The sequence below is a fragment of the Ambystoma mexicanum genome, chromosome 2p (assembly GCF_040938575.1).
Source record: "Ambystoma mexicanum isolate Mex_15411 chromosome 2p, UKY_AmexF1_1, whole genome shotgun sequence".
NCBI classification, from domain to species: Eukaryota; Metazoa; Chordata; class Amphibia; order Caudata; family Ambystomatidae; genus Ambystoma; species Ambystoma mexicanum.
The window spans coordinates 531,848,613-531,873,751 of record NC_090923.1 but is presented as its reverse complement, the minus strand read 5'-3'; the positions used below and the strand labels follow the sequence as shown (position 1 = coordinate 531,873,751).

The 25,139-nt window shown below is 52.0% G+C and overlaps 1 protein-coding gene across 3 annotated transcripts in view; it reads left to right on the top strand.

Annotated features, from left to right (window-relative positions):
- The window catches only part of ACAD9 (acyl-CoA dehydrogenase family member 9), a 1,303,923-nt gene that overhangs the window by 650,702 nt on the left and 628,082 nt on the right, over positions 1 to 25,139 (top strand). The window lies entirely within an intron of this gene.

The following is a 25,139-nucleotide window of genomic DNA, read 5'->3' as shown; positions in this document are numbered from 1 at the left end:
AGCGGAGGGGCGGAGCAGCGCCGGCTTCCGGGCCGACTATCATGCAGAGGATCTCCATGTCGGGGCTGATTTACGTTGCGGGGCTCAGACAGCACTCGCCCAGAACCTCCAGACGCCGAGTCGAGTAGAGAGTGCAGGATTTGAAGGTGCACCAAAGGAGGATTTTGCAAGGAAGGTGCCTCACGGGACGGAGCTCTTAATCAGGCAGCCATCTTCCATGAGCGCAACAGAGCCCCCCATAACTTTTCTTAAAGGGTTTTCCCACTCCTTAACAATTCACTCTCTTGAAATCACTTCTTTGGGGTTTCTCAACGATTCACAACCTTTTTTGTTTGCTTCAGGCTTTTGAATATCTCCATAGATATCAGTTTCGGCTCATTTGTTATTCCGCTCCTAAATGTACAGGGTTTGAAATTGAGGGGATCTGGGAGCTATTTAGCTCTTGCTTGTGCCCCAGAAGAGCCTGGTTAGCGTGACACCAACAGCTGCCAGGAGCTACCTTTGGCTCCCCAGGCCAACTGCTGCCAAACAAACACACCCATGTGAATTTAACTCTGTCGGTTTGGAACACTCTATAAATACATTTCTGATTTTTTTTTTAAACTGCTTAGAATCACATGCTGTGCATATAGTCCGACATCCAGTGGTAACCGCAGAGTATTGCATCTTGTCTTTCAAGAATTGAAAGGGGACGTCGACATGGGCGTGCCTGTAACACTATCCCTACGTGACGTGTAGTGTACCCAAGATCCCTCGCGCGTAGAGGTCACTCAGATTGTTTTTTTCTGCCCAGCATACTGGTCACCTTATGCAGAACTCGTCAGAGACATTACTTATTGTCCCTTCGACCTTTGGTCGAACAGTTTATATATAAAATACTTAAGATTACCCTATCCGTCCCTTATTTCGACGGCTGTTCCAGATCCCCTCCGAAAACCTGAATCATCAGAACTTCGATGACGGTGATCCAGTCGGCGCTGCCGACCATGTGGCCGGGCCTTCCGCCGGCCTACACAGTAGGGAGAGTGGGGTCGGGGTGGACATTTCTGTATAATCTGAGAATGTTTTTCCCTTTCTTTGCCTTATGGTCTTCGTCACCCTACCCATCCTCGGGTATGGAGAGGACTCCATTTAGGTTTTGCCCCATATGCAAAAGCAAATTTCCTTGGAGAGATAAGCATAAAGGGTGTAACCGTTGGGGGTGAGGGGGTGGCTAGCGAGCCATGGTATAAGACGAACTTCCTGGAGGCTCCTGCTGATCCTGATTTGATCCACGGGAAAAAAGCATGCCAACTGGTGTCCATGATCTCTACAATCAAACACACGTAACTATGAAGGAGCGCTGTTTAGAAGAGGAGCTTGCAAATGAACTATAACAATACTTTTACACTAAACGAAGCTGTGGAGGCAGTGGCCGATCGCGCAGATGTAAACCCAAAATGGCGGATCTCGCCTGACAAAGAGATGGGAAATAAGGCTGCTGGCGAGTAAAAACTACTGCCCGAGGTCGCTCTGGGAATGCGACGTGGATAAGAACAGCATTGTGATTATAGGAGGAGCAGTGATCCAAGAAGTGCTCGGAACGAGGCGCAGCTGAAGCCGGCTGCAAGGTGAACAAAGGAGCAGCCCAGGTGGGAAATGGAGAGCGCACATTGGGAGGCGGATTGGAGATCTTGCAACTGATCGCTGAGCCTGGAAGAAGACGCATATGCAGCTGATGCCCTTACTGTTTGGGGCGCGGACGTGGTGTGCAAGCGCTGGCGGGCGGTGCACGGAGTGAGGTGTAGCTTCGGGTTGCCTGCAGGCCCATGATACACTCTAATAAGGCCTGTGGAATACACAGAGAAAGGCTACAAGTGGATAATAAGCTGCAAATACAAGGGATACTTTGTTGCCGGCACACAGAAGCAGCCGCAGCTATAGCAGCGTGCGCTGGGAACGAACACCAGCCGAGCCCTGTATAAAAGGGACAATGGGCCTTTCATATATTGGATGCTAATGGAAGCCCTTGGTGCGGACGACAGACCGTGTCCGAGGCAGTGTGCATGGGTGGCCAAGGTGGAATGATAGCGCTCTGCAAGGGACTGTGAGCTGGGCCTGGGTATGTTGTAATGAAACACTGAAAGCAGCCATACTCTCAGCAAGATTGAAGGGACCCGGCTTCCTGTGCCAATACACAGCTGCATATTAACATTGAGGCCACCAGACAAAAAAAGGTACTTACCAGACTACTATAATGTGCCTGATTAAGGGAAGTACTGACCTTATAGGTCTGTTAGCGATGAGTGAACCTACGAAGCAAAGTGCAATGGTGAACACTTCAATAGCATGACCCGTATCGACATAGTCTGCTCCAGCCCTTACACTACAATTATATGTAGGGGGCCAGCATTAAGCAACTGTGCAAACACTGCCAGGAGGGCTGGATTAAATAAAAACGAGGCTGCTAGACACAAGAGCCCTGTGAGAGCCGATGGAATAGTACGGATGGGAAACAGTGGTGTGCCACCCTGGAAGAACCGGAGCTACACATTGGAGAAGTGCGAATACGGACGGCTTCCCAGGCTGCACGGGGGCATAAACAGAGGGTCGTATAGCTATCCTACGCAACAGACCTGCAGATGACGGCTGTAACGGAGTTCCCAACGTCAGAGCATTCCCCCACTTCAAGAATGGCGAACAAGCCTGATGTTAGACTTTAAAAGCCCACGTGTTACTGTAGCACAGCAGTAATGAGGACCTGATCGAGGGTCAGGACATTTGAATATCGGAACCATACATCAGGGAAGGTGAGGTGGGAGTGCGCCACGTCAGAAGAGGTGGCCTGCAGGAAGAAAGTTGAGTCATATAGTAGCATTGCGTGTTAAGGCAGCGAAAGGAGTGTCAACACATATGCGGATCAGAAAAAACACGGAAGTTCGCATATAGCGGAGGGAAAGCAGCTGTACAACACAGTGGGGAGACTGCATGGAGGAGGTGATATTAGAAGGCACGACGAAGAGAACCAGAGTAACATAGAACGCCAACCCAAGTGGAACAAAGACTACACCAGCCAATGAGGACACTGGTGCAGGATAACTGGCGCAAAACCGCCCTGGACAGTATAAACAACATAGAAGTTGTACAAGTGATTGGAAGTCAGAAACTGGTGCACACAAGAGTATGCATGTCAAAGGGGAGTTGTACAGACACAGTGGATCTCAGGCGATCACAAAGCTGTGAATAATTCAGGTGCATTACAGCGGCCAAGATTGAGGCCTGAAGAGAGGAAGGCTACCAGAGCGCGAGAGCATAAACCCAACTGATAGCCATAGCGCCCCCAACAGACTCAGTGAACTGCAACAACTACGCTTGCTGGGGGGCAAGTCCACTGGAGCGAGACCTATCAAAAAGCAGCACCTGACACGTCGCCTTACTCGTGTGAAGATGGCATCTAAGGTGCCCAAAGCCAAGAGGAAACAGCCTACCCTAGAGGAGTTCGCTAAATCGCCACCAGCAGTGAAAGGGGCCAGACCCAAGCGACAGCACACACAACAGGAAGAAATCACTGCTCACAGCGACAAACAAATACTAGATGCCATAGTGGAATTGAAAGTATCTTGGGAGAGCAAGATGGACGCTGCTATCCGGGAATTGAAGACCTCGCTTGAGTGCAAAATTGACGCAGTGGGTGTGGACGTTAACCTACTACGACAAGATGTCCGAGCGCTAGCCAAGCGCACAGGGAACTTGGAAAAGGAGGTAAAAGCCAACACAGGCACGTGCTCGACCAATGCCAGAGATCCATAGGTTGCAACAACAAGTGCACAACCTCGAAAGCAGAGCTGAAGAAGCGGAAGGGCGTGCGTGCCGAAATAATGTACGCATTGTGGGACTTCCGGAAGGCGAGGAAGGATCGGACCCGACAAATTACGTTGAGAATGTTATTGCAAGAGATAACTGACAGCGCACTCAGCCAGGGGTTTGCAGTGGAACGAGCGCACATAGCCCTGGTCAGAAAGCCGCCACCGGGAGCCCCCCGCCCGCCCGATTATTGCTAAAATACTGAACTATAAAGACAGAGAGAAGATCTTGTAACATTTCCGCAAAGGAGGGACGATAAGCAGAGCATCACAACCATCACAGCGTATCCGGACTACACCCTCTTTCTGCAGAGACAGCGTATGAACTATGTGGTGGTCAAAAGGAGGCTGCGGGAGGCGGGCTACAGATGCATGCTGCTGTATCCGGCGAAGATGAAAGTGCTCCAGAAAAACAAGGCCCTTTTTTTTTTTGACTCGCCAGAGGATGTGATGTGATGGCATGGCTGGACGCAAGGAACTGTCCTTCAGGACCGGGAGACCAGGCGGAGAGGGAGATGGAGAAGTGAATCGGTACCTTCGCAAGGCCACACAGGCGGACATATAGATCCCTTGGAGATAAGTACAGCATGTAAATGGACTTTGGGACTAGATTATAATCGTGCACTAGATCCATACCCCGGATCTATAATATGTACGGAAGATAGTTGATCCGAGTTGTGGAAGTTATGCAGTGCTTATAGGAACGTATTATAAACTGTAGCTTCAATGCAGGAACGGAGGAGACGCATCTATACCCCCAGTAGTTAGATTAGGCAGGATATTAGTAGTAAAGTATCCCCCTGCTGGGTTCTGAGTATCGGCTAGGCCGTAGAAAGGGACTAGAGGCGGGGTAGCCTGAGATCCAGGGATGGAGCTGGGTAATTGTTTAGAAAGTTGGGGCCAATTCTGGACACGAGGGGTGGGTGTAGGGAACGAATTTGGGGGATTTGCAGTGTTATTTGTTGGGAAACAAGCTTACACACATGCGTGCCTGTGCCTAAAGCGGATGATGGGCAGAGATAATGGAGGGGACTGGATATGGTCGAAATATGGGGGACCTTGGGATAGTTACCTGGAATGTCAAGGGGCTCAACAATTACCTGAAGCGGAATACGATTATGATGTACTTAAGACGGCAGAAAATAGATATAGCCCTAATACAGCAAACACATCTCACAAAAGAGAAGCAAGAGGTGATACAGAGGAAATGGAAGGGGACCAGCATAGGCACATCGTACTCGGCTTATGCCAGAGGGGTGGTCACCTGGGTATCACCACATGTCCCTTTTCAAACTGCTACAGACCACAGTGGAGGCAGATGGGAGGACGGTGGCAATAAGGGGATTGATCGAAAAATAGAGAAATATGCGTTATCAATATATATATGCTCTGAACTAGGACACATTGGCTTACTTCAAGACCCTCTATAGCAAAATGAGCCCATACCTGGGTGGGGCGGTGATATGGGGAGGCGACTTCAACTGCACGTTGGACCCAAGGGTAGACAGGTCAGACAGGAATTCAGACAAACCCACCCCCGCCGCCAAAGCCCTAAAGAGCCTTGTGATAGACCTCCGGCTGGAAGATATGTGGAGGTTACACCACCCACACGATAGACTGTATTCGCGTTACTCTGCCCCACAAAACTTGTACACATGGTTAGACTATATGTTTGCCTCACAGGAGATGATGGCAGAAATAGTGCAATTAGAGTATAAAGCGAAGGTCCTATCGGACTACTCGCCATTGGTTTTAACATGGCAATATCTGCCCCCAAGGGCTAGGATTCCTTTGTGGCGACTCAGAGCTAAAGCATTGAAAGACAGTGTTCAGGGAAGACCTGAGAGAAGAAATTACAGAATACTTTGAAAATAACACTGGGAGTGTTGAATCAGCCCGCACTCTATGGGAAGCATTTAAGGTGGTAATGAGAGGATCAGCCAAGCGGCCCGCTCCTCGTCGCAGGAAGCCTACAGAGGATGCGGCAAGACAGGAGGAGGATATCGTCATCGTCGCCAAGGAGGCCAAGGCGGCAAGACCGCGGCCGAGCAGGACTGAACCGGCCGTGGCATCGGGCCCCCACCCAAGCACCCCGGTGGGAGGCCGCCTGGCGAAATTCGTCAGCGTGTGGGAGTCCATCTCCACCGACTGTTGAGTGCTAGATGCCCCGGCCCACGGGCACACCCTGGAATTTCAGAGGAGGTGTCCCCGTATACCACCCCTGGCCAGGAAGGAAAACCACGTTCCACATCTACTTGTGGAGGTACGAGCGATGTTAAGGAAGGGAGCCATAGAACTCGTCCCAAAAAGGCCACAGGGCTCTGGAGTGTACTCGCGGTACTTCCTCGTCTGGAAGAAGACCGGCGGTTGGCGACCCATCCTGGACCTTCGTCGTCTTAACAAGTACATCAAGTCTCAGAAATTCCAGATGGTCGCCCTCCAGCACGTGCTGGGACAGCTGGAGGAAGGCGATTTCCTATCGTCACTGGACTTGGAGGATGCCTACTTCCACATGCCCATTCTAAAGCGACATCACAAATTCCTACGATTCATGGTCCAGGGGCGGCACTACCAGTTCAAAGCCCTTCCCTTCAGATTGAAGTCGGCGCCCAGGGTATTCACCAAGGGCCTTGCACCAGTGGCGGCGCGGCTGCAGGGGATTCACGTCTACCCCTACCTGGACGACTGGCTCATCCGAGCAAAGTCAAGAGAACTCACCGTCGATCACACAGCAAAGACCGTCCAACTGCTCACGGATCTGGGATTCTCGATCAACTTCACGAAATCCAACTTGGTACCGTCCCAAGGTGCCCTGTTCCTGGGAGCCAGACTCGACATCGTGGCGCGATTGGCCTCCCCGTCGGAGGAAAGGACGAAGGCCATCTTGGGCAAGGTGCAACGGTTGTCTGCCATGGAGGTGGCCAGGTTGAGGTCCATCAAGTCCCTACTCGGTATGATGTCATCATGCATCTACCTCATGCTCCTATGTAGGCTGCGGATGTGACCACTACAGGAGTTCCTCGACGCCTGTTGGATGCAAGCGGCAGGCAGTTTCGAGGACAGAATCTCACTCGAAGAGACTTTCCGCCAAGGTATCCGGTGGTGGGGCACCCGTGCGCATCTAGCGGCGGGCATGGACTTCCAGACCCCGGCACATTAGGAAACGCTGACGACGGACGCCTCTCTGGAAGGATGAGGAGCGCACACCGGAGATATCCACGCAAGAGGCCTTTGGCTCCCGGAGGAGAGGTCTCTGCACATCAATGTCCTGGAGCTCCGAGCCGTGTTCTGGGCCCTCAGGTCGTTCCTTCCGTCCCTCAAGGGCAAGGTGATAAGGATCTTCACCGACAACACCATCACGATGTTTTACATCCGGAAGCAGGGGGGCACCAGATCCCCAGCCCTATCCAAGGAAGCGCAGGATCTGTGGCACTGGGCCGTCGCCCAAGGGATGTTTCTGGTACCCTTCCATCTGGCAGGAATAAAGAACACCATTGCCAACTCACTCAGCAGGGAGCTGCGCTCGTGCCACAAGTGGGAGCTGTGGCAGGATCAAGTGGATCTTCTATTCCGAAGATGGGGCAATCCCCAGATCGACCTATTTGCGACGGCGACGAACGCCAAGTGCCGGAGGTTCGCCAGCAGGTTTCCCGAGCCGGGGAGCATGGGCGATGCCTTCTCATTCCCCTGGGACGGCCTTTTCCTGTATGCGTTCCCGCCGTTGCCATTGCTGCTGCGACTCATCAGTCAACTCACAGTCCCGGTGCAGGATGATCCTTGTTGCACCAGTGTGGCCGAGGCAGATTTGGTTTCCGGACCTTCTGGACATGTCAGCGTCCTCCCCAGTCAAACTGCCGTCGGACGCGGATCTTCCCACCCGAGAAGGAGGCGCCATCCTCCACCACAACCCGGGGTCACTGAACCTGCAGGACTGGCTCCTGCAGCACTAGAGTTCGGAGGGTACGATATCCCAGGCAGATTGCAAGGAGATTTTGCAAAGGCCAGGGCGTCCTCGACTCTCAAGTGCTATGGACACAAATGGAAGAGGTTCTCTGTCTGGTGCCGCGGACAGAAGATTAACCCTCTGCGGATTACGGCCCCTCAAGTGCTGCCGTACTTGTTATCGCTGGCCAAGGCGGGGCTGGCGCATGCCTCCATCAAGATCAATCTGGCGGCCATCTCCTGCTACTCCAGAACTCCAGGGCGCTCGTCGCTATGGTCCCATCGCCTGGTGAAGGAGTTAATGAAAGGACTGTTCCGATCGTTCCTGCCGGTGAAGGCTCTGACCCAGGCGTGGGAGCTCAACGTGGTGCTGACCAGGTTCGTGGGGGCCGTCATTCGAGCCTCTGCATTCGGCACTGTTGAAGTTCCTGTCGTGGAAGACAGCGTTTCTTGTGGCCATCACCTCTACACGACGAGTGGGAGAGATCCAGGCCCTCTCCTGTAATCCTTCATACCCGACTTTCCACGAGACGAGGGTGGTGCTGAGGATGCACCCCTCCTTCATGCCCAAGGTGCCGTTGACTTCCATCTCAACGAGCCCTTGGTGTTACCTGTTTTCTTCCCGTCGCCTTTGTCGCCGGCTGAAAGGACTTTTTACTTGCTGGATGTAGCTAGAGTGCTGAAGTTCTACGTGGACCGCACGAAGAGCCTTCAGAAGACATCACAACTGTTTGTGAACTTTGGACCTGTGAACCAAGGGAAGGCCTTGTCGAAGGCTTCCATTTCCAGATGGCTCTCCGGCTGCATCATGCACTGTCACTGGTTGGCAAACCGACCGTTGCCCGGCTGTCCGAGAAACCATTCGACCAGAGCAATCGCTGCTACCACAGCGTTCTTGTCTGGTGTGCCCCTGCTGGACATCTGCAGGGCTGCTACGTGGAGGTCGACGCACACCTTCACGAGATTCTACTGCATCGACCGGGATTCCAGGGAGGAGTCCAGGGTGGGCCAGGCAGTGCTGCGCAACCTGTTTGCCTGAAGGTGGGCCTGGTGAAGAGGGTACGAGTTGCTTAATGTTGAGTTGATGAAATGCCTAATTTTGAGCCTTGCCACCTCCCGTGGTTGTGCATGTGTGTACTGCTATGTATTCTTATATTCATGAGCATGTGAATCCATGCCAGACCCCATGCTGGAGGAGGAAAAAATTACTTACCTGTAACTGTTGTTCTCCAGCGTGGGTCTGGCATGGGTTCACATGCGAACCCTCCCTCCTACCCCTCTGCGGCTCTTCACTTGGTCCTACTGCCACTTTACATGCTTCCAAATCTGAAGATGGCTGCCAGAGGAGGGGCTTAGGTAGAGGGCAGTCATTGGCTGGGGGCAGTATGACCCAGAGACCAGTGATTGGTAACTAGTAGAAAGACCGTTCAGAAACGAAACAGATTTTTTCTTTACCGATCATTCCCAGCCTGACGGAGAATATTCATGCGCATGTGAATCCATGCCAGACCCATGCTGGAGAACAGTTACAGGTAAGTAACTTGTTCCTTCCCCCGGAGTAAAGAGAAGCAGAATGCGAAGTGGAGTAGGCTCGAGTTGGGCGGAGTGTAAGGGGCAGGCGGTAGATATGTAAAGATATGTACATGATGCTAAAGTGTTATGACAACTACTGCCGGTTTTGTTGAAGGTTGATTGATTGTTGTAAAACCAATAAAATTGATTTAAAAAAAACAAAAACTATGTAACCGTTTCTTGCTCCTCGATCACAACGAAGTAGATTGTGTGGTGTGTAAGCTCCTCCGTCCTAAGACATTAAAGGAGCGCAAAGTCAAGTGGTGGGCGGCCAACGGGATGTCGAAGGCCGTATTATCTCCAGCTGCCGCAGCCACTGAATGTGACGACGGCAATAGTGACTAACAGACCTCTGACCCGGAGGTTATTGACCTTTTCGACGGAGCGCTCCCACTCTGTATCGTGTGTCCCTAGCCCCTCCAGGCACGGCTCAGGCACTGCTATGGGGAAGGTACACCCCGCCGACAAAGACAAACACTTACATGGCACTAAGCACACAACCCCTAGTCAATCTTTGGCCAAGTCGAAGAAGGCCTCGGCGCCAGCGGGTACATTGGAAGCTCTGGCGGCACCCGCCGACCATCAGGATTGGCAGCCCTCCCAGGAAGCCGCAAATGCGTCTAGCGACCGGGCCATCAAAGACAAAGGGCGCCATCTCTAATATCCTGGGTTCCGTTGAGACGCATCGCAAGAAGGCATCCGGCGACAACAGGGTTCCGGCTCCACCGAAGAAGGGGTTCGCCAAGGACAAGGCCCCGGCACCGCCAAAGAAGGCATCCTCCCGTCTGCGTAGTACGTTGCCGACAGCATAGCGAGAATTATTTCCGCCGACTCTCATAGACGGCAGTCAAGAGATTCACCGAGGCCTACGGAAAAGGCCAGGGAGCCGTCGAAATCCAAGGATAGCCTAAGAGGAGTACCAGAACCCTCCGCTAAGCTGAAGGAAAGGCACAGGGACACCCCACCTCTGTCGGTCGCCCAGAAGGAGTTTTCGGACAGCGAGGAAGAGATTTCTTCGACGTTGAAACAAAAATCTCGACGGTTTACAGCAGAAGAGCATTTTCAAGATCCTTTTCCACATCTAGACTATTCTAGGTCTTCCGTTTGGACTAGATAGAAGTTTGAAAATTCTATGGAAAGGCAGGACAGGTTTGTCACCCGTTCAGAGCAACCCACGCCTAGAAGACCACGGGATGAGAGCCCTTTGGACCCTGTCGCAAAATCCCCAAGACTCTTTGACCCCTCTCAGGAAGAGGATATATACACTTATGACCTCACTGAGGAGATTCCTGCAGACACTCTGGATGAAGATCATTTCAACAATCCTGAGGACATGCATGATCCCATAGAGGGGTAGGGGGAAAACCCGGATATGGATGATCCTCAGCCATGGCAGTCTCCAGATCCTTCACCAGATCCTGATGCCCTGTGTCTGGATTCCCTCAGACCACTCCCACTAGACAACCCTCGCCAGTGGATGATCAATTGACGTTTAGCGTCATGTTGCGCAAAGCAGCTGAACACTTCAAAATCGCCATAGATGACGACGTTCCTGAAGCTGACTTTGTGGAGGACATTTTCAAAGAGAAGCCACCGACCAGCCAGGCAATTCCTCTCCTCAATTCGATTAAAAAACATCTGGCTCCTCCTTATCAACACCTGCTTTTACAAGAGGTGTTAATCCGAGGATAGAAAAGCTCTTTCGTCCTTTTCCCTCAGACCCCCTTTATAACAGAGGTCACCACTACAAGTAAGAGGGCAGGGGTTCCTCCGTCAACCAGCGAGGCACCCCCCCCCCGATAAAGAAGGTGAAAGACTTTACGCCCTTGGGAAGAGGGATACGGCCGCAGCAGCTTTTTCAACTCGTATCGCCAACAATACCACCTTATTGGCCAGCTACTCAGATGCTCAGTGGGCCTCGCTACAAGACGGCCTACAGGAGGTTCCTGAACCACTACAAATTCATCTCCTGGCCACAGTGACTGAGGGCAGACAAGTGAACCAAAGCATACTTAAAAACACTTTGGATTCCGCTGAAACAGCTGGTCGATCTCTGGCTCAGGGCGCACTCCTGAAGAGACGCTCGTGGCTAAGGAACTCTGGGTTCAACCCAGAGACGCTTATAAGTGAACCTTTGGAATAATCCAACCTGTTTGGAAAAGCGGTCGACGAGATCCTCGAGACAGCAAAAAAGGAGCAAAAAAAAAAAACCCTGAAAACGCTAGACCAAATTACACAAAGACCCTCTACAAGATGAGGATCTGGGTCCAGGCGGCTTTTTCGTGGCCAAGGCTTCCCTCAACAACAATACTCCTCGGGAAACAATTGGTTCTCTCCACAAGGAACCAGTGGATACACCACCCCGTATCCCCAGAGAGGGGGTCTGTGTCGTGTGAAAGGAAGGGGCCGGAACTCTACCCCTAGAAGCTCCCCGGCCTCAGGTTCAAAATGACCTGAAGATTCGGGTCCCCTCCAATGCCTTTCCAGTCGCGAGTGGCTAATATCGTCCCTTCAGGCATGGGAGGGGATAACTACAGACCAGTGGGTGCTAAAGGCTGTGGCCCACGGGTACTGTATAGAGTTCAGCCAGTCCTCAACATTCAGACCTCCACGAGTGTTGGGCAGAATCCTGTGCAGTGCCCTTAGGGACCACTACACACAATTAAGACCACAGGTGGCAATACAAGTTTTACTTTTGGTACAAGCCTGTACTACTAAGTTATAGTGGTAACAGTAGCAGAGCAGCCAGGCTTATCTCAAGAGTATATGAGCAGTAGCAGAGATTACACAAAGGGACAACAATTACTGTGGCTCAAGCAAACACTGACTCAAGGTTTCAGGTAAAAAAATAGAAGTACATTTATTTTTAAACCATCAGTTATAAAAACAACACCTCTATTAAACTTTAAACAAAACCACACGTTAAATATACTACAACTAACCAATTCACTTTGTACAGTATGTCTCAAGGTAAGTACCCTGTGTTTGAATGAACCGGTGTTATGAACAAAACACGATACCGCGGATACGGTTGCGATCACTTTTTGGCAGTTCGGTCTACTCAATAAACGCGTATCCTTGACATGAAATACGGGGGCAAAAACACACTTGGCACCTGAGAGACCCAGAGGGAGTTGGAGGCAAAAATCACAGGCAATATTTAGGTTAGGCAGACAGTATTGAGAAACACTCAGAAACAGGAGTTCAAAAGTCAAAGGGTCGGAGCCAGAGTTAAGTGACACCGGCGACCTGTTGCCGAAGATCACACTGTTAGTTCACGATTCAGCTTAGCCCAAAGGTACTTTGATATCGTCAATGTTCGGAAGCAAAAGTTATAAGAAGGAGGGAAGACAAGGGCGAGCCTTGAGGATGAAGAAAAGGGATTCACCCAGTTTCCTCGAGTAGAGCACAGTACCTTATTCCAATGATGCAGCTGGTGCCCTGGCAGTTGCTCTTGTTGGTTTCCCGCAGACCCACGATTCCTGGAGCTTCGTTTTGAAGGAGGACGTCTGAAGGGGGTCTGCACCACACAGGGATGAAGCCGGCAGCAGCGACAACGAATATAAGGTGCGCTCCTTAAAAACAGGAGAGGCTTGGCAGGTGGCTATCCGGACCACTACAGCAGTGTGCAGCGATTTCGACCACGACGGCGACCTCTGGCTGAAGATGAGCTGGTTATCCCCACCAGGCTCGCGGGAAGAAAACTCCGGACTGGATCTTCTCTTAGTCGTTGAAAGGAAGATAGCTCAGGACTGCAGCAGGGCTTCACCGGGACGGGGTAGTAGCAGCAGCCGTCGTTCTCTCCGCTTCTCTTCGGTTCCTTGTAGTTCCAGAGGCGACTCTGACTTCTAGCCCAAGAGATCTGCCTTTTATGCGCAAAACCCCCATTCACAGAGCCTGGCTGTCAATTACGCAGCAGGGGGGGTTGTCCAGCTGGGACAACTACCTCAGCCAATCATGGCAAAGTGCGACTTGGGTTTCCTAGGATACCCTGTGCAGGGGGTGACTACACCCCTCCCTCACATTCAGCCCACCTAGACACCCAGGTGCCTTGAGGAGGGCTTCTCTGCAGAAGCCTGCCAAAAAACGGTGCACAAAGAAGGCGAACCTAGTTTGCCGCGCAAAGTAAAACACAAGAAGGACTTTAACAAAAAGAAATGGGCAATAAACACAACCGGAGCCAAAAGAAAGACGATTTGGTCAAGCGGGTTTATGTTCGAGGCTAATAGCCAAGAACAGTACCACGTTTATCTAATATAATTGCGGTAGAAAAGTTAGGGTAGATACCACTGCCACCAGCCAAGTCTAAATGTTAAAAGAGCGAAACAATGCTCAGGGAGAGGTACAGACAGAAAAGGGGTACAGATTAGCCCTTTCCAGTATTCCATGTAAAATGGGGTGTACTGGGTCTGTGGTAAAAATGACTATGTAAAGTAAATGGCAACTTTACCTTTCTCTGGGGGACAGTAGTCAGCCCCAGCTAAATGGAGTCAGAGTGAAGTCTTAAAGACAACCCTGGGTTACTACACTGAAGGTGCTGTGTAACCCATACAAGAACAGGGGCACCTGGAGTGGTGTGCTCCAGTGCCCAAGATCACACAATGAGTAAAAACACATAGGCCAAAACACAGGTAAGAGTGGAAAAAGGATGTACACTCTTACCAGGTGGAAAAAATAAACTCCAGAAATCCAGCAAAGCTGCTGAGGGACTCGCTAGGTCAGGGAAATTAGCCCTAGAAGGAGAATTCTCCCTAACAACGAGCAATACCGACACCTGACCATCTTCGTATGCTTCTTCAGGAAGTCAAGATACTACAAGAACAGGGAGCCATAGAAATCATACCTCTGTCACAGGTAAAAGAAGGTATTTATTCAGTGTGCTTCCTTGTACCCAAAAAGGATCTAACCATGGACCCTGTTTTTTTTTTATGTTTGGTAAAACAAACTTTTCATTATGGCATTTACATTTAAAGAAAAAAAGAGTAAAAAAAGATTTGACATCTGTTTCCAACTCTTGGGGATTGCTGTCGTTGAGGATCGCAGTACAAAATGTGATTACTGCTAAAATTAGATTCTTGTCATGACCTTTGAAGAGATGGGCACATCGTTCCTGTGTTTTCATCTGTTTGAGAGATTTTGAAAAAGTCCTTGAACAAATTTCTTTTTTCTGTCAAAGCATGGCAAACCATGATTACATGGAAGAGTATCTCTCTGGTATTCTCATTCTTACAAAATCGACAATCTGTTGCCATTGTTTTTGGATGTTTTATGTTGGTTAGGTAGTCGCGAGTCAGTAATATGTTTAGACAAAAGCGTAGGAACGGGTCTCGTGTTGATCGTTTCGGAAAACATGCGAAGTATGCTGGTAGTTCATTGAGAGCTCTTGATTCTATTGAACAGTTCAAAGATCGTTTATATATATATATATATTTTTTAAAAATGTTTTATTGATTTTATTTCAACAACTAACACAAACCAAACTTACAGCGTTCGTTTGGACCCTGGCTGAAGGTATAGTCTGCTTTACAGCTTCCGCCGTTGAAAGAAGGCCAGGATTTCGAAGAGTGGGAGCAAGATCCCTGCCCTAAACATCTCCCAATGAACAGACAGATACTGACCTCAGAGGACCCATCCAGCGTGCCCTGCTAGGTTCTGCCAGCAGGCTTCCTAGGTAGGAAGTGCCAGAAAGTCTCTGAACAAAGGACAGGGCTGTTGCCTGCAAACATTCTCCTCAGCTTTTGGCCGTCCACCTTAAATGACATCTCAAGCCCTATGAAGAAGCTATGAGGAGTGCCACAACAAGCATCCATCTTTTAAGGACATTTTCAAGGCAGTCGGGCCCTCGAACCGCGACCGACTGCCCCGTGGACTATTGCCACGCTGCAGTCACAAAAGCCATCCGAGATGCCTCGACCAGCCTTCCAGATCCACCAACCAGCACTAAAACGATTCTTGACCCCTAGCCACCCTCCATCCAGCCTTGCTTGCTGAACTGCCTGCTACCTGATACCTGCAGCTGTCTCCCGTCTTGAACTATGTCGTAGGAGCTGCAAAGCGTCCTGGTACAGACTTCACGCTGTCGAGCACCAAGATCTCAAGCATCAGGTACATATCCAGAGTGCATCCCTTTCCTTCCTGAAACTGTCTGTCCTCTGTGTTCCTTTACAGGATGGGTTGTATTTTGTAGTGTGCTAGAAGTGTCTGTTGTAATAATAAAGTAGATATTTTATAGAACCTTCACTGGGCAGTCCAATCAACAATCCATGACCTTGCAAAAATAAGCCTGCTGTTTCATCCATGTTAGCAAAATTGGACAAGGAGGTTTATAATTTACTTGTGTTTCCAATCTGTTCGGATCCTTTCTGGTGTACTAGACGTGTGGGGCTGATTGATGGTTTACAAACGGATATTCCTGGAGTTGATTCGTCACACACATCAAGCTCTACATATGTTGCCTCCAGTCAATGACCCAGATGGCCCCAATCGGCCGTTCCTATTCTCACCGCCACACTCTCCTTGTAAACACCCAGGGCCGGCAAGCGGCATTCTGCACCATTATCAGTCCCCAAGCTGTTGCAATCTCCCATCGGCAGCGCAGCACCTACTGGCTCCATCATGTCCGGTCAGCGTTGCCCACGAATAAAGAATAAGATCTCCGGAATCTCCCGGCCTCTGCACTTCGGATCCCTGCTGTCGGCTATGCGCTCCCAGCTTCCTCCGGGTTCCTTATGAGCGCCGTGCCAGCCGTTCAAATCGCCGTCATCTTGGGGTCTACCATAATCCAAAGGAAGACGTTTGGAGATCAGAGAAGCTCACTCGCAGACCTCTGATAAGGCAGGTCTCATAGTCTGTCCTGCTGGTTAGGGTCATCTATACCCTCGCAGACACCCAACCAATCTAACGCTCGATATAGCCATCCTTTTCGGCAGGATCAAGCACGTGCTCACCGCATATTCGTTGGCCATGCCCTCCACCCTTTGCCCATCCATGTGTCCCACGTGGGTAGGATTATTGTTATGCGTCCCTTGCTGAATTATAATGTGTGCTGGACCACTATGGCTGCTGTTTGTTTTGTTAGTCGTTTGTTTGGGTGTGTGTGATTAAAAAGGCAATGCATATGGATGATAATGTTCATATGTCCTGCATCATTGGCATTCTCTTGCTTTGTAATTCTCTACATGGACCCTGTGGGTGTGCATCTTGTCGTATATGGTGCAGGTCATTTTGCAAAAGTGTGCAAATTAAGCGCTCCGAAGACCTTATTTTGAGAGTGTGGGTGGCAGAATACTTTTAAAAACCGTAAAGAAACAATACGACATTTTCAAACGTTCCATTAAAATATAAAGCAAATGCTTTAATTCTCCAGCATGGGGTCTGGCATGGATTCACATGCTCATGAATATTCCCCGTCGTCAGGCTGGGAATCCTCGGTAAAGAAAAAACCAGTATCAGTTTCGTTTCTGATCTGTCTTTCGTAGCAATAACCAATCACTGGTCTCTGCGTCATACTGACCACAGCCAATGACTGCCCTCTACCTAAGCACCGCCTCTGGCAGCCATCTTCAGATTTTTACCGCACGTTCATGTGTTGGGATCCTCGTGCTATTGCTCTCGAGCGTTAGTGCTATTTTTTCGCGCTTTTTTCACAAAAACTTCGATTCTTCGGTCAAAGAGCCTCAAGCTCCACCGATACTACATCCGATCTACGGGGACCCGTGTCGGATTCATCTGTGCCCCTCAAGGGTGAAGATTTCGTCGAGCTACGCTTCGGAGGACTCCAGAAGCTTCTCAGGCCCGGTCTCGGAGATGGCCCAGGAGAAGGGAAGCTCGACGCCCGGAAAGCTGTTCAGGGTCTGCCCTGGATGCCAGCTGCAGAACGTCTTTAAGGAGGACGAACACTCTTTCTGCCTTTACTGCCTTCATGAGGACAAAACGCACGTGGAGAAGGACTGTGCGTTTTGCGGCGACATGTCGGAACGGACCATGAAGGACCGTCATCAACGTCTCGCCAACTGGCTGCAGGGTAAGAGCCCGTCTGGCGAGAAGAAGAAGAAATCCGAGCGGTCTTCTAAGACCTTTGAGGGCGCCCCGGCGACGGGGGCCCAACATAAGGCCAAGCACCGCGAGTCCGCTGGCACCGGGAGCGCCGAACGGTCGGGCTCTACGGGCGCCAGGCAGGGCGCACCCTCCCCGGCACCATCAACCACGAGCCAACGCTCTGGGTCGGGTAAGAGGAAGGCCGAGCACCCGGCGAAGCTCCTGGAGAGGCCCCGGTCGAGCTCGAAGGCAGAGGAGGAGCGTGGCAGTGCCCCCTCCCTCAAGGACAAGGCGGTGAGCGCACCTAGGGTGGTGAAGGCCTTGATCCATCCGACCAAGCCCTCTATCGAAACGGTCGCGGCGGCCCTGGCCCAGCCTGTGGAGGCTACTCCAGTGGTGGCGACCTCAGGGCCCAGAATCTCCCTGCCTCCTCGGAGGGAGTCTTCTTTTATGCCCATCGATAGGACCCCCGTGAAAACCTCCGTGGAGAAGAAGGGGGGGCAGGGCGTCGTCGTAGATTCGGCCTCAACCTCAGAAGAAGAGCTGGTCGAGGTCTTAAGCCACGGCCTAGGCGTGGAACAAGACCAGCCCGTCGGAATGGGTGCCGACGCAGGCGACGACGACGACATCGTCGAGGATGCCGACGGGGCCCCTGCTCGCCCGTCGGATTCCCCTCTGCCAGCGCCGCGAGACAACTCGGCGGCCATTTTGTTGGCCATACAGTCCTTATGCACTGAGATAAGGACGAGGCTACCGTTACCGACGGAGGAACCTCTCCCGTCGGGGGATCCAGAACCGGGACCTTCTGGTGTTCCCCCTGCCAAGAAAAGAAGGATCCATCCTCCACCTCCTTTTCAACCGTCGCGCCCCGTCCAGCCCTCCTCCCCGTCCACCCGAGGGGATGATACGGGGACTGACACGGCAGCGACGGGTACGGACGACGAGGCATACGACGAGGATTTTCCGTCGTCGCCCCCCACCAGGGCTTCTCCGCCCGACGAGATCGGATCTTTCCATTCCATGATCTCCAGGGCTTCCGAGCTTTTTCAACTCTGCCCCGAGGAGAAGAAAAAGGAAGGCTTCCTTTATCAGCGGCGCGAGGCCAAGAGGAAGACGGTCCTCGCAGTGCCTCTGTTGGACGACATTTGGGATGAGGGCCTTTCCCTCCTCAAGAACCCTTCCACGACGCCAGCTAGAAGAGACCGGTACGAGAAGAAGTACCGGGTCCCGGACACGGCCCCCCTATGCCTCCGGGCGCAGCCTACCCCGGACTCCGTCGTCTCCGCGGCGGCCAGGAAGAAAGCGGGGGGGGGTGCGGCCTCCACATCGACTTCCCCGCCGGACGGAGGGAAAGAAATTGGATGCTATGGGACGTAGAGTCATCTCGTCGGCAGCGACGACGATTAAAGCGGCCAACGCCTTGGCTATCGTGGCCCGCTACGACAGGGAGCTCTGGTACAAGATGGCTCCCCTGCTGGATTTTCTGCCGGACGACAAGAGGGCTGAGGCCCTTGAGATCCTCCAGGAAGGTGAAGTGGCTTCGGACCACGCCATCACCGTGGCGACGGACATCGCCGACGCGGGGTTCCGCCAGCTAGGCAACGGCGTTTGCCTTCGACGTCGTGGATGGCTCAAAGCTACGGATTTTCGGCAGGACGTCCAGACCAGAGTCCTGGACATGCCCTTCGACGGGAACAACCTGTTCGGGAAGACGGTGGACGATTCCCTCCAGGCCATCAAGGCGGATACTGAGACGGCCCGGGCCCTGGGAGTCCTGCAGCAACGACGGACGCCCTTTCGGAGCGGCGGAGGCAAGGGCGCCTCCAAAGGTTCCGGTGGCGGTTTCGCTTCCTACCGTCAATCGGCCCGCTCGTCGTCGCAAGAGGCCTACAGAGGACGAGGCAAGTCTAGCGGACCCCGCCGTCGTCGCCAAGGAGGTCAAGGCGGCAAGGCCGCGTCCAAGCAGGATTGAACCGGCCGTGGGGTCGGGCCCCCACCGAAGCACCCCGGTGGGAGGCCGGCTGGCGGGCTTCGTCAGCGTGTGGGAGTCCATCTCCACCGACCGTTGGGTGCTGGAGGCCCTGGCCCGGGGCCACGCGCTCGAGTTTCAAAGAAGGTGCCCGCGCGTCCCCCCCGTGGCCAGGAGAGAACTTCACGTCCCTCAACTTCTCCTGGAGGTAAAGGCGATGCTCAGAAAGGGCGCCATCGAACTCGTCCCAAAGAGGCTTCGGGGCTCCGGAGTCTACTCGCGATACTTCCTCGTGAAGAAGAAGACGGGAGGATGGCGCCCCATCCTAGACCTGCGACGGCTGAACAAGTTCATCAAGGCGCAGAAGTTCAGGATGGTCACCTTACAGCACGTCCTGGGTCAACTGGAGGAAGGAGACTTCCTGTCGTCGTTGGATTTGGAGGATGCCTACTTCCACATTCCAATCCTAAAGGGGCACCGAAAATTCCTCAGGTTCGTGGTCCAAGGGCGGCATTACCAGTTCAAAGCCCTTCCCTTCGGACTGCGGTCGGCACCCAGGGTATTCACCAAGTGCCTCGCACCGGTGGCGGCGCAGCTGCGCCGCGAGGGGATTCACGTCTACCCCTACCTGGACGACTGGCTCATCCGCGCCAAGACGAAGGAGCTCGCCGTGGTCCACACGGCAAGGACCGTCCAACTCCTCACGGACCTGGGATTCTCCGTGAACTACACCAAATCCCACCTGGTGCCCGCGCAAGTCGCACTGTTTCTGGGAGCGAGGCTCGACACAGTGTCCCTTCTGGCCTCCCCGTCGGAGGAGAGGACCAGGACCATCTTGGGCAAGGTGCAACGGATGCTGGTGGCCGACGCGGCCAAAGTGAGATCCATCAAGTCCCTCCTCGGGATGATGTCTTCCTGCATCTACCTCATTCCCATGTGCAGGCTCCGGATGCGCCCGTTGCAAGAATTCCTGGATGCGCGCTGGATCCAGACGACGGGCAGCTTCGAGGAAAGGATCAAGCTCGACGAGAGTTTCCGGCGAGCGATACGGTGGTGGGGCACCCGCGCGCATCTGACGGCGGGCATGGACTTCCAGACCCCAGCCCACCAGGAGACTGTGACCACGGATGCCTCCCTGGAAGGGTGGGGAGCGCACACCGAAAATCTGCACGCGAGGGGACTCTGGCTCCCGACGGAGAAGTCCCTGCATATCAACGTCCTGGAGCTCCGTGCAGTGTTTTGGGCCCTCAGGTCCTTCCTTCCGTCCCTGAAGGGCAAGGTGGTGAGGATCTTCACCGACAACACCACCACCATGTTTTACATCAGGAAACAGGGCGGAACCAGGTCCCCAGCGCTGTCCAAGGAGGCGCAGGACCTGTGGCATTGGGCCGTCGCCCAAGGGATTTTTCTGGTGCCGTTTCATCTGGCAGGGATAAAAAACACCATCGCCGACTCACTCAGCAGGGAGCTGCGCTCGTGCCACGAGTGGGAACTACGGCAGGATCTAGTGGATCGCCTCTTCCGACGGTGGGGCACACCCCAGATCGACCTGTTCGCGACGGCGACGAACACCAAGTGCCGGAGGTTCGCCAGCAGGTTTCCCCAGACGAGGAGCATGGGCGATGCTTTCTCGTTCCCCTGGGAGGGCCTGTTCCTCTACGCGTTCCCTCCCTTGCCTCTGCTAATCCGGCTCGTCAACCAGCTCAAGAGGTCACGGTGCAGGATGATCCTCGTCGCACCTGCGTGGCCGAGGCAGATATGGTTCCCGGACCTTCTGGACTTGTCAGCGTCCCCGCCGATCAAGCTGCCGGCGGACGCAGACCTACTCTCCAGGGAAGGAGGCGCCATCCTCCACCACGACCCGAAGTCGCTGAACTTGCAGGCCTGGCTCCTGCAGCGCTAGAGTTTGGAGGATACGACATACCGGCCGATTGCAGAGAGGTTCTTGCAAAGGCCAGGGCGTCCTCGACTCTTAAATGCTACGGACACAAATGGAAGAGGTTCTCTGTCTGGTGCCACGCACAGAAGATTAACCCTCTACGGATTACGGCTCCCCAAGTACTGCCGTACCTGCTGACGCTGGCCAAAGCTGGACTGGCACACGCGTCCATCAAGATTCATCTTGCTGCGATCTCCCGATACACCAGAACCACGGGGCGGACGTCCTTGTGGTCTCATCGTCTGGTGAAAGAGTTCATGAAGGGACTATTCAGATCGTTCCCGCCGGTGAAGGCTCCGGCCCCGGCGTGGGAGCTCAACGTGGTGCTGACCAAGCTCATGGGACCTCCGTTCGAGCCTCTGCACTCGGCCCCGTTGAAGTTTCTATCGTGGAAGACAGCCTTTCTCGTGGCCATCACCTCCGCACGACGAGTGGGTGAGATCCAGGCCCTTTCCTGCAAGGCCCCGTACTTGACTTTCCACGACACGAGGGTAGTGCTCAGGACGCACCCCTCTTTCATGCCCAAGGTACCGTCGGACTTCCATCTCAACGAACCCTTGGTGTTACCTGTGTTCTTCCCGTCGCCTTCGTCGCCGGCTGAGAGGACTTTGCACTCGCTGGATGTAGCTAGAGCGCTGAAGTTCTACGTGGATCGCACGAAGGGTTTTCGGAAGACGTCACAACTCTTTGTGAACTTTGGACCTGTCAATCAGGGGAAGGCTCTCTCGAAGGCTTCCATCTCCAGATGGCTCTCCGGCTGTATCATGTACTGTCACCGGTTGGCAAACCGACCGCTGCCTGGCCGTCCGAGAGCCCATTCCACCAGAGCGATCGCAGCTACCACGGCGTTCCTATCTGGTGTGCCCCTGCTGGACATATGCAGGGCTGCTACGTGGAGGTCGACGCACACCTTCACGAAATTCTACTGCGTCGACCGGGATTCCAGGGAGGAGTCCAGGGTCGGCCAAGCAGTGCTGCGCAACCTGTTCGCCTGAGGTGAGCCTGGTGAGGAGGTAAGATGCTTAATGTTGAGTTGATGTGATGCTTAATGTTGAGCCTTTGCCACCTCCCGTGGTTGTGCATGTGTGTACTGCTATGTATTCTTTATTCATGAGCATGTGAATCCATGCCAGACCCCATGCTGGAGAAGGAACAAGTTACTTACCTGTAACTGTTGTTCTCCAGCATGGGTCTGGCATGGATTCACATGCGAACCCTCCCGCCTACCCCTCTGCGGCTCTTCACTTGGTCATACTGCCACTTCACGTGCTTCCAAATCTGAAGATGGCTGCCAGAGGCGGTGCTTAGGTAGAGGGCAGTCATTGGCTGTGGTCAGTATGACGCAGAGACCAGTGATTGGTTATTGCTACGAAAGACAGATCAGAAACGAAACTGATACTGGTTTTTTCTTTACCGAGGATTCCCAGCCTGACGACGGGGAATATTCATGAGCATGTGAATCCATGCCAGACCCATGCTGGAGAACAACAGTTACAGGTAAGTAACTTGTTCCTTACACTAAATCACAAAAGCACCTAAAACGTAGCAAGATTTTAAAAGGACTCTTAAAACCTGTAATATACATATGTTTATTATGTTCCTAACCAGGACCGCCAAAGTCAATAAAAAGGCCAACAATTCTTTAAAACACCAACTACAAGCTCAGGTAGGTATCCTCTTAAGCACTTTTCCATTAAGCGATCCACTTGTATTAGAAGAAACGTTAAAGTGGCATTTTTCTGGGTAGAAGTGGCTAGGGTCGACACCAAGAGTTCCCTTGGTACTAAACCTAAGAACATTCCAAAAACAGGATTCACAGATTGATTCTCACGACTCACGTCCTCATGCCGAAGTTAGGTAGAATAGTGCTTTTGTGTTGTGGCTCTCATTTTATAAGTTTACAGAAAGATTACAGTGCGTGTGCATAAGATGTCAGACTTTCATCTGCTGCTGCGGTAAATAGAGGTGTGCTCATTCCATGCTCCCTTTGTCGATGCATTTCCAAATAACAATTGGCATTCTCTTGCAGGTTCCATTAATATTTTATGGGAGCACGATTCACCAATTTGTAGAAAGATTAGCACATTTGTGTGTTGGATTTATCGTGCGTGCAAATATCCATTGGTGAAGGAAGCCCAGAACCCTTTCCTTTTTTTGGCATTCCTTTAGTGGCGCATTTATCGTTGCATGTTGGAAGAGTAGTGTGTACTGCAAATCCTCAATCTTTGCAATTTTATGATGTTCTGTTGATCGTTGAGTGAGTAACCATGGAATGTAGAAAGGACAGTGTGATTTTGTGCTGGATCTGAAATGGGAACCGAGAACTTACCTTGTACTTAATGGAGCCCATCCTTGTTATTCGGCAGATCATGATTTGGTGATTTAGGATGTAGAAATGATACCTTCCCTGAATTCCTATAGTTAGTCATCATGTTCCTGAGCCTCTTTCTTGTGAACAGCCTGTTACACAATTCTGTGTTTCCATGCACGTTATGTAATTTGCTATCAAACTCTTCATTTTGCCAGGTGCAGCAGACTGGTTGGTCCACAATAAGTGTTCAGTGTCCTGAAACGTACAGAGTGCTTATGCCCTTTGTGGTAGATTTTAGGAAGCTCAGTGCAAGTCAGAAGTAGCAAAGGAAGTACATGAAATGGGGTGAAGGAACAGGTAGAGGGATGGTTGAAGAATGACCGGAAGAAGCACAGACTGTAGTGGGCCTGGGGCATTCCGTGATTTGAATAGTCAATGTTATAGGGTGACCAGATTTAAAAAGTGAAAAACCGGGACAGGCAACTAACATAAAAGTAGCACTAACTCTTGAAAGTGGCTGTCGTAGCTCTACACTTCAGTAACGTTTGGAGGGGAAGGGGGTTTAAGTGCTACTTTTCAAAGAAATGCATATTATAATTAATTTATCACAAACTACGCTATCTTAAGTTGTAAAATGCAGCTTTTCTTCTGTGCATTCCTGCCTGTCAGCTATGAAGACATTCTACAAAAAACCGGGACCACTGCAGTTTCTAATGGGAACATACTCTTGAGAAAGGGGGACAGAGCACCAAATACCGGGACCGTCCCGGCAAAACCGGGACGTCTGGTCACCCTACAATGTTAGGAAGAATTCTCAGAAATGTGCTAATTCCCTCCACCTTAGAGACCCCCAGCAACTTTGCTGGATTTTAAGGACTTGGATTTTTTTTAACCTAGAGCGAGTGAGACCCTTTTTCCCACTGTCATGTATTTTAATGTGATTTCTGATCTTTATGTTTCTTTTGGTTATGGAGCCTGACAAACTCCATAGGCATCATCTTTTACATCGGGGGGTCATTACGACCCCGGCGCTAAGTGGTTAACGGCGCCGTAAAAGGCTGCGGCGCAGTTAACCACTTAGCGCCTAATTACGAGGTACCTTTGCGGGACCCGACCTTAACGGCAGGTGTAGACCAGCCGTTAAAGTAGGGACCCTCAAAGGGACCTTGGTGCTAATGACGGTACCGCAATTTGCGGTACTGTAATTAGCGCCTTCCCCATACCCATTATGCCCTATGGGGCAAAAATGGGAATGGGAAAGGGCCATGGGGAAATACTGCCCCGCCAACCTTGGAATGGGGCGGTATTTCCCCATTTCACCATGGCGGACACGTTACGATACCAGCACCAACCATGGTGCTAATAGCGCCATGGTTTAGCGCCGGTATCGTAATGAGGGCCATTGTGTCTCACTGCACCTTTCAAATTTCCCAAAGGTTTAAATACCTTCTCTGGGATAAACTACTGTTTCCCAGAGCAGTAAAGGGAAATTGACTTTACTTACCATTGTAACTTTCTAGACCCAGC